Source organism: Motacilla alba, chromosome 7 (genome assembly GCF_015832195.1).
Source record: "Motacilla alba alba isolate MOTALB_02 chromosome 7, Motacilla_alba_V1.0_pri, whole genome shotgun sequence".
Taxonomy (NCBI): Eukaryota; Metazoa; Chordata; class Aves; order Passeriformes; family Motacillidae; genus Motacilla; species Motacilla alba.
In genome coordinates, this window is record NC_052022.1 from 36,186,642 (window position 1) to 36,198,996 (window position 12,355).

Consider the following 12,355-nt stretch of genomic DNA (forward strand, 5'->3'; position numbering starts at 1 on the left):
GGGCTTCTGTGCGAGTGTTTGGCGGGTGGGTGTTGGGGGTGTGTTGGAGAAGGAGTTGTCTGGAAGGTGTGAGGTCTAGGCTGGAATGTGAGTCAGTTTGGAGGCAGCATCTGTGGTTTGACACAGTTTTGGTTATGGAGGGCAGAAGGAATATCTGTGACTATTTCCGTTCGTGGTTCTGATTCTCCTGCTGGGAACAAGAGGGGAGAGCTGCACTTTATTGGCCATTTAGAGATCTGTAGCAGGGGGAGGATTAGCCCTTTTGCCATCGACTCATTTGTTTGGGTTCCTCTTGGAACACTGAGCGGACTGTGATTCTTTGAGAGCTTTTATTCCTTATGAGAATTAGGAGATTATCATCCCTTCATCGAGATCCATTTGCAAACCAAAGAATGGCCTTCTTTTTGCCTCTTTGTAGAGCTATGTCCTGTACAGTGACTTCCAGTGGATGATGTTAAGGCAAATGAGGTGCTGCTTTGAGATGGGAGCAAATTTCCAAACCATTCACATTCTCAAGCCATCCCTATAAATTTGAGAAGTTTGCAATTTTTGGAAGTACTTGAGTTGAGCACTGGGGAAGAAAAGCTTTCCTGAATTGAGGATTCTTAAATGCTCTGAGCCCGCAGAGCAGGGCAGCGTTTGCTGCTGCTCTGAGCCATTCCTACAGATCCTGTCGGGCTGTCTTAGACACTTGGGGCCAGGGATTCCTTCCAACCTGGGCCACTTTGGGTGGGCTGGGGCTGGCCCAGGGCCGGAGGCAGTGTGTGCAAGGGCCCTTGCTGACACGGTGCAGCACAGTCACCATGGAATGGAACGGAACCCGGTGTCCAAGGGCCCTTTGTGACACGTGGTGCCATAGAAGCTGGCGGTGACAAGAGCAGACACAGTGCTCGGAGCACAGTGACGGGACAGGACGGGGCAGAGCGGTGCCGTGAGGAGCCCCTGCACGGCACGCTCCTTCGTGTCCTACCCGGAGCTTTTCTGAGGCATTGCTCCTGCAGCTGACCTCGCGGCCAGGCTGTGGGACTTTGTGACCCAAATCTTTTCCAAGGAGTCTCCTGTCATTGTGGCAGGAGCCTTCAAGACCAGAGTGCAGGACTTGCTGTCCTGCAGCCTTCCTGAGGCTTTCACTGTTGCAGGTGCCTTGAAGGCACAACTGCAATTGTTGACTTGGTGATACCTGAGGCATCTCTCTACAAGGTGCCATCAAAGCTGGCCGGTGGAATGGCGGGCAGATTTCCCCGCCTGTTCAAAGTGTTCAAGAGGAAAAATAAGGAAAGCCCTGAAGCTGCCCCAGCACAACAGCCTGAAGAGCCAGAGCAGATCGAGACACTGCAAGATGGTGAGTGGCAGAGCTGGGCCACAGGGATGATGGCTGCAGTCAGCTTGGCCCCATCCCATCTTATCCCATCCCATCCCATCCCATCCCATGCCATGCCATGCCATGCCATGCCATGCCATGCCATGCCATGCCATGCCATGCCATGCCATGCCATGCCATGCCATGCCATGCCATGCCATGCCATCCCATCCCATCCCATCCCATCCCATCCCATCCCATCCCATCCCATCCCATCCCATCCCATGCCATGCCCTGGGGACATGCCCATGCTCAGGACAGAAGAGGGGCCGGGCAGACACCCCGCAGTGGCCGTGCTCCATCCCCCTGGGGCATGCCGGGGCTCTCCCTGCCTGGGGAGCGCAGGGCTGGGCTGTGTTCTCCGGCCTCTCCCGCAGCCCCTCAGCTCTGGCTGCGCTCGCTCTTTGCCAGATGCAGCCCTGCAGCGCACACAGGAGCAGGAACCCGGCCGTGGCCGCTTCCGCAAAACCCTGAAGGTACCTGCAGCCATCCCCCCCTGGGCTGGGCCTGCTGCCCCTGCTCAGCCGAGCACCATGCCTGCAGCATGCCATGGAGCGTCCCTGCTTCCCTGTCCTTTGTTCTCCTGCAGATGTTCCAGAAGTTTCTGCGCATTCGACGTAGAAAGAGCGGCACTGCAGCAGCTGAGGGCCCAGCCCAGCCTGACTCGGGGCTGACCGAGCTCCAGGCAGAGCCTGATGTCAGCCCAGATTCGGCTGAGCGCTCACAAGACTCTGAGGAAGCAATGAATGAGGACAGGGCAAAGGCAGACCAAGCAGTGACTGAGGACATGGCTATCAAAAACACCAAGACCAGAGAGACTCAGGCCATCACAAATACTGGCACCATGCCCACTCCCACAGTGATTTGTGCTTCCACTATGGATTTTTTTGGGGAGAGTGCTGTTCCCTCTCAGCAGCAGGTTAGCAGCCTGGGGCCAGGCCCGGAGGCCTCCCAGGATCGTGTGTCCCCTCAAGCCATGGCCACTTGGCTGCCTCAGCCTTTGAGCCCAGCACAGTGTGGTGGGAAGGGAAGCACTTCTTGGGGGAAGCTGGTGAATTTGCACCCGCTGGACAGTGCTCCAAGTCTCCCCCATGCCTCCTCCAGGTGCCAGCCATTGTAAAGAACATCCACCAGAGGCTGGTGTCCTGTGTCACTGTGGAGGCCCGTCTGCGCAGTAACATTCTGACATTGGCTGAAGAACACCCAGCTGACGTGGCGCTGACCCTCCTGCGCTGTGCCCCAACGTGTGACAGGTACGGGGCCCACGTGTCTGGAGAGCTCAGGGCTCAGCGGCCTTTAGGGCCCGTGGCCCTGCACAGCCTGTGCTGTGGGGTCTGCCAGACAGGCAGAGAGGTCCAGGAGCCTCGGGCCCCTGTGTTTCCTCAGCCTGCTGCCAATGCTCCCTCCCTGCCCCTCAGGGCACTGGGGCTCTGGCACCTGGGCCCCCACAGCTGCACAGGGCATGGTACTGTGACTGAGACGCCCCTGACACAGAGCTCTGATCCCACAGAGCTGCTGCAATGATGTGGAGAACTATAGGCTCGTCACGACTAACAACAGAGAAAGTGCTGCCAACACTGGTCGATGTCATGGAGGATTGGCCTCGGAGCAGAATGTGCACCTCTGATGGGGACGACAAGGACGTTTTTGCCCTGGCTGTGAGTTTCTGGGCACATGCTCGTCCCTCAGTCACCTCTCCAGTAGTTCTCCGTGCTCTCAGTGCCTCAGGCAATGGGCTGACACCTGGGCTAGGGCCAGGCTCAGGGGGCACCAGGCCCGCTGCTCCTCCTGCATCTGCCCTCAGGCCCTGCCCCATGGACACCTCGGCACTGAGCGCTGTCTTGGGCTGCTTCTTTTGCAGGCAACTCTGGTGGCCTGGGTGATTGTCCAGGTGCCTCAGTACCACGAGACAACGATTCATTCTTTCTACCCTCTGTTTACGGCTCTGCTCTTCCAAGTTGTAATCACCACACAGGAGTTGCCACCAGAGGAAGTTGAAAACTTCTGGACAGCGTGCCGGGAGGAACACCGCCTTCCCAGCAAGCTCAACAGGTCCCAGTCCTCCTGTCCTTCCCAAGCCCTTGTGGCCAGCGCCAGTGCTGCCAGTGTGACCTGGGCTTTGCTCTGCACACAGGTTTGCAGTGCAGGCCATGAAGGCTCTGCTCTACCGACTGCAGTGTTACCATGTGGTGATGTCTATGGAGCGCAAGTGTAGCTGGGACACGCTGCTGTGTGCTCACACCCAGCACTATGCCGTGGGTCTGCTGGCCAGGTGAGACCCCCTCATCCCCACTGCCCCCGGCATTTGTGCCCTGTGTCCGGGTGCCCCACAGAGTCCCTGTGCCTTTGGGCTAGAGGGCCTCGTCACTGAGGGCGGGCCGAGCAGACGAGAAAATGCTGGAGAGGGTAGGGTGCCTCGAAGGGGCCTCCTCCCACAGTGCTCACATCCCTTTCAGGGATGCTGGGGAAAGACCAAACCACTGTGCCTCATTCTTTGGAGATGTTTAACCTCCCCACCTCAGGGTCTTAGCACCTTTTTTCCTCGTGCTAGGGAGATGCGCTGTGACTTGACCCAAATGTGTTCCCATGCCGCATACCGCCTTCTCCTGCTGCTCAGCAGTGAAAAGCCACGGTCGAATCTTCCCTTCCTGGCATTTCTAGTGGAGGTGAGTCTGGTGGCCAGCGCTGCCTGGCTGAGCGGCCTCCCAGCTCTCTGCCCTCTCGTAGCTGCAGCTGCCTGGGACGGTGCCCACGCCCTGTGCTGCTGCCTGGGCCCAGCCCTGTGCGGTTCCGGGCTCCTGCCGGCCAGGTCCCCTGTCACTGCCCTGTGCCTTTCAGGTCCTCAAGTGCCTGGACTTGAGTAAATGTTCTCACACTGTCCTGAAGATCATGTCAAGTTGCCTGCAGAGCAAGCGCAGGGAGCGGCGTCGCCTGGCGCTCAGGGGCCTCATGGTGCTCAGCAAGGATCCCTCGATGGTGAGAAGGGGGCAGCGGCTGAAGCTGCGCTGGGCAAAGCAGCCCCTTGGGCTGGCAGGGCTTCAGGAGCTGAGGCAGCTGCTCCCAGCGCTCCTGCCTCACCTGCCCCCGTGCTTTGGGACAGGCCTTTGGCCTGTGGGCCCTGCAGCAGCAGGCTGGGCTTGCAGTGCCAGGGCGCTGCTGGCGCTGCAGCCGTCCATGGCTTCCCAGCACAGCCTTGTGCTCCACACAGGCCAGACCTATACGCAGCGTGTCTCGAAGCCTTCTGAAGCTGCTGGGTGATGCAGATGAAGAGGTGGTCAGCTTGTCCCTCTCTCTGTTCATGAAGATGCTCCAGAAAAAACACCTTGTGATCTCCAGCACTTCTGCCCCAAAGCTAGCTGTGGCACTCCTGCCGCTCTTTGACAATGTAAGGCTCTGTGGCCCCAGCCATGGGCACTTGCTGCTGACCAGAAATTTTGTGCTCTCTGGATTTTTATGCCTTCTCCCAGGAGTACTGGATATTTGATGCTTAGGTCTTTTCCTCCTCCTTTTCTCCAGGACCACAGCAATCTGCAGCTGCTCTCCATTCAACTTTTTCGTAAGGTGATGGAGTTGGTAGTGGAGGAGGGGAAAAAGCCCCTGAAGAGAATTGTGAGCCAGAGCCTGCTCCCACTCTTCTTGTACTGCCATGAGGAGAACCAGCGCGTGGCAGAGGTGAGGTTCTGTGTGATGCTGGTGCATCTCTGCGAGAGGGCTCGGCTGCCTCCTGCCCTGGTGCCTGACGAGCTGCAGCCTCCTCCAGGCCTTGGCACAGGGATGTGGGTCCTGTACCCTGGGCTGTGGGGCCATCTCTGGCTCTCTGCTGCTCTCCAGGCCTCTCGGGAAACGCTGTATTTTGCGGCCGGCTTCTTGGAGAAGACGGACCTCCAGGAGGCGCTGAAGACGAAGCAGCCATTAAAAATTGATGAGTGCCTGGTAAGGACAGCCGAGAATGCCCAGGCTCAGCCTGGAGAAGGCCCTGAGCGCGGTGCTCAGCGTGCGGGGCTGGCAGCTGTGCCGCTGCCCGCTGCTGCACGCAGAGGCCGCGCGGGCTCTTCTCCAGGCTCCTGCGGGCCCGAGCCGGGTGCCCACGGAGCCCCGGCCCGGCGGCGCTGCGGGGCGGCCCCGCGGCTCCCCGGGCAGCAGCCGGCGCTCTGCCCCCTCCGGAGCCCGGCGCCAGCGGCTGCTGGCCGCGCCTCAGGGCTGCGCGGGCAGGGGAGGCCGGGGCTGCGCGCAGCGAGCGCCCGGCCCGGGGACTGAGCCCGCGCCAAGCCTCCCCTGCTGCCGCTCTCTGCAGCTGGCAGAGGACAGGAGCCGAGCGGCCGACCACATGCACTGGGCCCTGCGGTTCCTGGAGAGCCCACACGAACCCCTGCGAGAGGCGGCCATCAGGATCATGGGTGAGCCCCGAGCCCGGGCTCCCTCCCCGCCCCGCCTGCAGCCCCGGCAGCGCCGGCCGGGCCCGGCGCCGTGGAGCCCCGGCCGGGCTCGGCGCTGCTGCCGCCCTCTGGCAGCCGTGCCCTGGGCCGGCAGCGTGCGGCAAGGGCCCGGGCTGAGCCCTGCCGGGCCAGCAGGGCGTGTGGCCACAGCGCCGGCAGCGCCGCCGGCAGGGAGCTGTGCCGCTGGGCAGTGACAGGCTCTGTGTTCGCAGGGATGGCCGGGCGGCACCTGAGGTGCAAGAGGGAAGAGCCCCAGGACCACAGTCAGGGTGAGTGCGGGCAGCGGGCTGACAGCCGGGGCTGGCGGGTGGAGCTGCAACCCCTTTCCCGTGGCTGTGGCGGACTTCACTCTATGTATGGATGAAGCGAGGCACGAGCAGAGCACAGAGCGATTTCAGGGACACGTGGCGGGGGTGGATTCATTTGCAGCGTCTTGCGGCTAATCCCCTTGGCAATTCCTCTCTTCTGGGCAATGCAAGAGCTGAGTGGGGCACCCTTATGTAGTGGTTTTGGTTCGCCAGTTCATGATTTCCTTGCCAATGTGCCATTTAGTGTGGTAGCTTCAGTGCCATTTAGTGTGGTAGGTTCAGTGCTGGTTAACCAACACTTGACTCACTAGAATATATTTACTCATGTCCTGTTTGAGAGAGAATTAGGAGGAAGGCAAAGCAGTCTCAAATCTTTAAGAGGGTATGAAGGAAAATTCATTAACAATAACTAAAAGAAAGAGTCATAAGAATCAGAAGAAAACCTTCAGAACACTTCTCCTCCCCCTACAACCTTTTCCTTCCCACTGACAATGTAGAGACAAAACCAAATTTTGAGTACGTTTGCTACCTCTAGAATAGTCTTTCTTCTGTTCACTTAAGGAGAGAAGTCCCTCTTGTTAATGGTATGGAGACTTTTCCACAAGAAAACAGTTCTCTCATGGCTCTCAATTTCCATGAATAGCAGCCACCTGGCATAATCTACAATTCGGAAATCACTCCCATTTTCCAGAAGCTTTTCCCAAAGCTGTGTTTATGTGCCATGTCAATTGATGGGGTACTGTTGTAAAGATGAGCTGTTCAAAGGCAAAGTTCTTATGATCTATCTCTAAAATCATCTTCATCTCTAGCAAGAGAGACCTTCTTCTGTTCCTGGGGGCACCGGATCTTCATCACTCTTCTCTCCGTCTCTGTTCAAACTTCTCAGGGAGTCACAGCTACTTAAACATCTGCTGACTTTCGCATGGAGGTCTTTGCTCAATACCTACAATTTAAACACTTTCATCTCCCCATATCTTCATGCGGTATAGGGGGAAAAAAAGTGTCGTTCTCCATATATTTACAAGAGGATTTCAGCCTAAAACTAAAGGCATCTCCCCATGCCTCCCATCTGGGACTTGACTTCTTCTTCACTGACCTCAGCCAGGCCTCAGCCGGGCCAGCCGTGTTACCTCTTTGTCGGCCAGAAAGGAAAAGAGAAAGTTCCCGAGTTTCTTTTGTTTTTGACTTGTGTTTTTCACAGAGGCACGGGCAGATTTCCAGATTATCAATTCCCAAAGCCAACCATTGATTGGTTTCCTATCAGATACGGAGGAACCTGCCAGCAGCCTCTCCCAAAACATCACGTCCGTGATGCACAAACCAGCACACCTTGGTAGGAGCGTCTCCTAGGATTCCTGCAGATGCGGGTGCTGATTGTGGCTCTCTTCCTCTCTGTTCCAGCCATTTAAGTCCCAAGGAAAGACACTAGTCCATCCCACTGCAACCTGAATATTCACGCCCAATTTGCCAGAAGAGCTGAAGAATTAGGTGCATCTTCAGGATCCAGTGCATCAGTGACCTAAGAACAGGACCAGCAGACACTGAAGAAGACGCCATCTCCCAGTGCCACTGGAGCTCCAGGCACAGCTGATGATTGGCACAGCTGAGCCAGAAGGAACCTCCCATAGCTCCTGCCTTCGCCCTGCCTGTAGATAGCTCTTTCCCTCCAGCCCTCAGACCCTGCCCATGCCCGTTTCTTACCTCCCGGCTGATCCCTTTGTTTCACCTTCCATTAATAAACAGTTTGGCTTCTTCACTTTGCCTGCATCTCTGTGGAGCTGAAGCGGCGCAAATCCGGGGCCCTGGGACACACAGGCCCCTGCTGCCGTTCCCTCCCACGCCGTGCTTTGTGCACAGACACAGAGGAAGGAGGGCAGCTCAGGCTGGAAAGGTCCCTGTGCTGAAGGTGCAGTTCCACAGCACTGTGCAGTTCCAGGCCTTGCAGAGCACACTGAAGGCCAGCAGTGGGACAAGGAGCCTGGGTGTCAGGGCTGAAGTCGTGTCTAAGGCCCTGCCAGATTTGCTCCGCTGTTGTGCACAAGATAATGAATTCAACAAGATTATGAATAAAACCAGGTTCAAAAACTCTCCCGGAAAGGGAAGGTCCCGATTTTAGCAGCTTTTTCCACCTCCACATTGCAGGAATTCACAGGTCTGTTAGATTGGGAATGTTCATCCCAAAGTTTCTGCCCGTTTCTGCCCATTCTGCCAGTCTAGGAACACTCTAATGACAGTGCTGATGTGGAGATTCAGTTCTTCTGAGGTTTTTTAGGATATTTTTTGGGGATTTTGGGGGGCTGGGAGAGGGAGAGAGAGCGGGACACAATCCAGATCTGGAAAAATCTCATATAGCACTGGAAATGAGAACACAGTGGAAACAAGCACAAAGGAACTGGGAAAAAAAAGAATTTTTATGAAGGAAAAATGTGGAAAAATAAGGATAAATTTCCAGATGAATCCACTGGTAAAGAATAACCTGGAGGCACAATAGGACACATTCCAGCACAACAGGCTACCAAGGCCTGGGAAGGCCTAATTTTTTTGTTTTATTTAGGAACATTTCAGAGGTGTTTTTCACATGTTACTGGATTTTTTTTTTGAAGAAAATCCTACTTTTCTTTTCTAAATGGACTGGAAGTTGCCTCCTGTTCATGCTGTGCTGGTTTTGCCCATCTTCATTCCTGAATTAAAAATTAAAGAATAAAAAACAGAAAAAGGATTTTTAAAAAGAAGGAATATTAATAACATTTATACTAATAATGATAATATTAACAAAACTAGCAATAATAACTGTAATAAATATGTTGTCAAGATCCTGAATATTTCTTCTTTGTAGATTTTTTGGGGAGTAACAGTTTAGTGTTTTATTTTACTCTTTAAAAGATGTTTTCTTGCCCTGTGTTATCCTGGATATAAAAACTGTTTTGGTTTCTTGGGTTGTTCAGGTTTCTTCCCTTGAGTTGCTGGGAATTTTTCTGGTTGAAAATTAAAAGGTGTTGAAAATTTTTAAAAAAGTTGGGGAAAAGCAAAAAGGGGGGAAAAGCGGGATAAAAGCAAAAAACAAGGGGAAAATCTCTTAAAGTATCAAAAGCAAGCAAAAAAAGAACAGTTACACTTTCTTCCCAATGTGTGCCTGAGGGCCTTGATTTTTCCATGTGTTTTGGTGTTGTCCTGAGTTGTAGAGTTCTCCAGACAGGATGCTGAGCTTGGTGGAGATTCCGGAGCCGCTGGAGCCATCCCCAGTTTTCCTTCCCACCTGTAGTATCCCGATGCCGTCACACAGGTGTCCGTTTTGGAGCACCAAATGTGCCATTTTTATAAATTCCCGACGCCCAGAAGGACATGATTCCATGGGAATTTGTGTGGGGACTGGAGGATTCAAAATTTCCTGATGCCTGGAAATTTCCTGTTATTCCATGGATTGCCCGTGTTGATGGGAAGTTGTGAGGGGAACCAGATGATTCTAAACTCCCAACTCCTAGAATGCCGTTATTCCATGGTATCCCAGTGTTGCCCACCAAGTGCAACCCTGGACCATCAATCCAAATTTTGACCATCAAATCTAACTTTTGACCCATAAATCCCACTGTTCACACCCAAATCCAACCTTGGACCCTCAAGTCCAAACTCTGACTATCAAATTCAACCTTTGACCACCTGGGATAGGAAGGGATGGGATGGGATGGGATGGGATGGGATGGGATGGGATGGGATGGGATGGGATGGGATGGGATGGGATGGGATGGGATGGGATGGGATGGGATGGGGCCAAGCTGGCTGCAGGCTCCAGCCCTGTGGTCCAGCTCTGCCACTCACCCTCCTGTGGTGGATGGAACGGCGCCACGTCTTCCGTCTCCTCTGCTGGGGCAGCTCCAAGCTCTTCTTCCTCCTCCTCCACCCAGGCAAGCTTGAACACTTGTGGAGGTCTCTGCTCCATGTGTTTTCCATATCTCTTTCATTCTGTTCATGGGCACATCCCCAGGGATGGGATGGGAGGGATGGGATGGGATGGGGCCAAGCTGGATGCAGGCACCAGCCCTGTAGCCCAGCTCTGCCACTCACCCTCCTGCAGCAGCTGGATAGACACAACCTCCTCAGTCTCCACTGCTGGGTCAGGTTCAGGCTCTTCTTCCTCCTCCTCCACCCAGGCCAGCTTGGGCACTCTTGGGGGTCTCTGCTCAATGATCTTGCCATCCCTGTTCTGTTCTGTCCATGGGAATGTCCCTAGTGGGATAGGAAGGGATGGGATGGGATGGGATGGGATGGGATGGGATGGGATGGGATGGGATGGGATGGGATGGGATGGGATGGGGCCAAGCTGGATGCAGGCACCAGCCCTGTAGCCCAGATCTGCCACTCACCCTCCTGCAGCAGCTGGATCGGCAACACCTCCTCGGTCTGCAGTTCTAGGTCAGGTTCAGTGTATTCTTCCTCCTCCTCCAGCCACGCCAGATTGGGCACTCTTGGCAGTCTCTGCTCCATATCACTGATCGGAATGATGGCTAATTCCAAGACAAATGCCTCTGGAGGGCTACGGGATGCCAAGTCCCACAGTCTGGCCCTGAGGTCATTCGCTGCAGGAATAACACCTCGGAAAAGCTCCGGGTAGGACACGAACGAGCGCGCTGTGCGGGGGCTCCTCACGGCACCACTCTGTCCCGTCCTGTCCCGTCGCGTGCTCTGAGCACTGTGGCGTGCTCTTGTCACCACCAGCTCCTATGTCACCACGTGTCACAAAGAGCACTTGGACACCATGTCCCATTCCATGCCACGGTGACCGTGCTGCACCGTGTCACAAAGGGCCCTTGCACACACTGCCCCTGGCCCTGGGACTGCCCCCGGCCCACGCAAAGAGGCCCAGGTTGGAAGGAATTCCCGGAATCCTGCACCGTGCAGAATTTCAGCAGGCAGTCGGGCACTCAAGGCCACAGGCTCCTGAACAAAAATGCCGGCATTTTCCCTAGGAAACAAAGCTCACCAGACCATGTTGCTGCTGTCAGTTTGCAGGAGGTGATTGGCACTCTCAAAGCAGCCAGACTTGGCGGTGGTGGCAGCTGGGGTCTGGGAGGCATCTTGATCAATACAGAATTTCAGCAGGCGGCCGGGCACTCCGGGTCTCAGGCCCATGGGCTTCCAGAAAGAGCCCCCAGGGCTGCCGACGCAGCCGCGCTGGCAAGGGCACGGGGCCTTCCAGGAAAGCTGGCACGGCCTCCTTGGGACACGTCCCGGCTGCTGGCCATCCTAAACCCGCGGGTGCCACACGCACAAGGAGCGGGTGGGCCAGGGCACGAATGCTGCTCTGAGCCCTGGGGCCCGGGCAGCGCTGGCATCAGCAGGTGTGGCAGAGTCCCCGCCCAAGCAGAGCTGCCACCCCCCGAGCCCTGGCAGCGCTGGTGCCCCTCTCCTGCCCCAGAGACCTGTGCCCCCGGGGGGCTCCTGTGCCAAAGCCTGCGTGCACTGGGGGCTCTGCTCCTTCCTGCAGGGGCTGATGGCAGCAGCACCTGGAGCAACTGCTGGCAGCACTTGGTCTCTCTCCAAAGCTCTTACTCCATGCTGGAATTATTTTCTCATTGAAGTAATTTCCTGCAGCACAACAACATCTTTCCCATGAAGACACAGAAGAATCAGGCATTAAAGAATCCTCAGTTGAGGAAAGTTTTACCTCCCATTGCTCAACTCAAGTACTTCCAAAAATTGCAAACTTCCCCAATTAATTGGGATGGCCTGAGAATGTGAGAGTTAGAAATTTGCTTCCCATCTCACAGCAGCATCTCATTTGCATTAACATCATTAACTGAGAGTCACTTTACAAAACATAACATTACAGAGAGGCACAAAGAAGGCCATTCGTTGATTTCCAAACAGTTTCCGAGGAAGGGATGATAATCTCTGAATTCTCTTAAGGAATAAAAGCTCTCAAGGAATCACAGTCCGCTCAGTGTTCCAAGAGGAACCCAAACAAATGAGTCGATGGCAAAAGGGCTAATCCTCCCCTGCTACAGATATCTAAATGGCCAATAAAGTGCAGCTCTCCCCTCTTGTTCCCGGCAGGAGAATCAGGACCACGAACAGAAATAGTCACCGATATTCCTGCCCTCCATAACCAAAGCTGTGCCAAACCACAGATGCTGCCTGTGCAACGCTCACGTGTCAGCAGAGAGGAGCAAGGAGCACTGGGCTCCTCTCAGGGTGTCTCAGCTGGGCTCGCTCCTCAGCACGCCCCCATTTGAAGGCCGGCTGATGCCCAGCTG

The 12,355-nt window shown here is 55.4% G+C and overlaps 1 protein-coding gene and 1 long non-coding RNA gene across 2 annotated transcripts in view; one reads left to right on the forward strand and one right to left on the reverse strand.

The window, feature by feature from the left end:
• The window catches only part of LOC119702962, an 84,228-nt gene that overhangs the window by 21,282 nt on the left and 50,591 nt on the right, over nt 1–12,355 (reverse strand). The window lies entirely within an intron of this gene.
• LOC119703443 lies at nt 5,626–8,140 on the forward strand. The gene is made up of 3 exons (XR_005257633.1): nt 5,626–5,757; nt 6,009–6,065; nt 7,506–8,140. It is a non-coding gene; the product is annotated as an uncharacterized LOC119703443 (long non-coding RNA).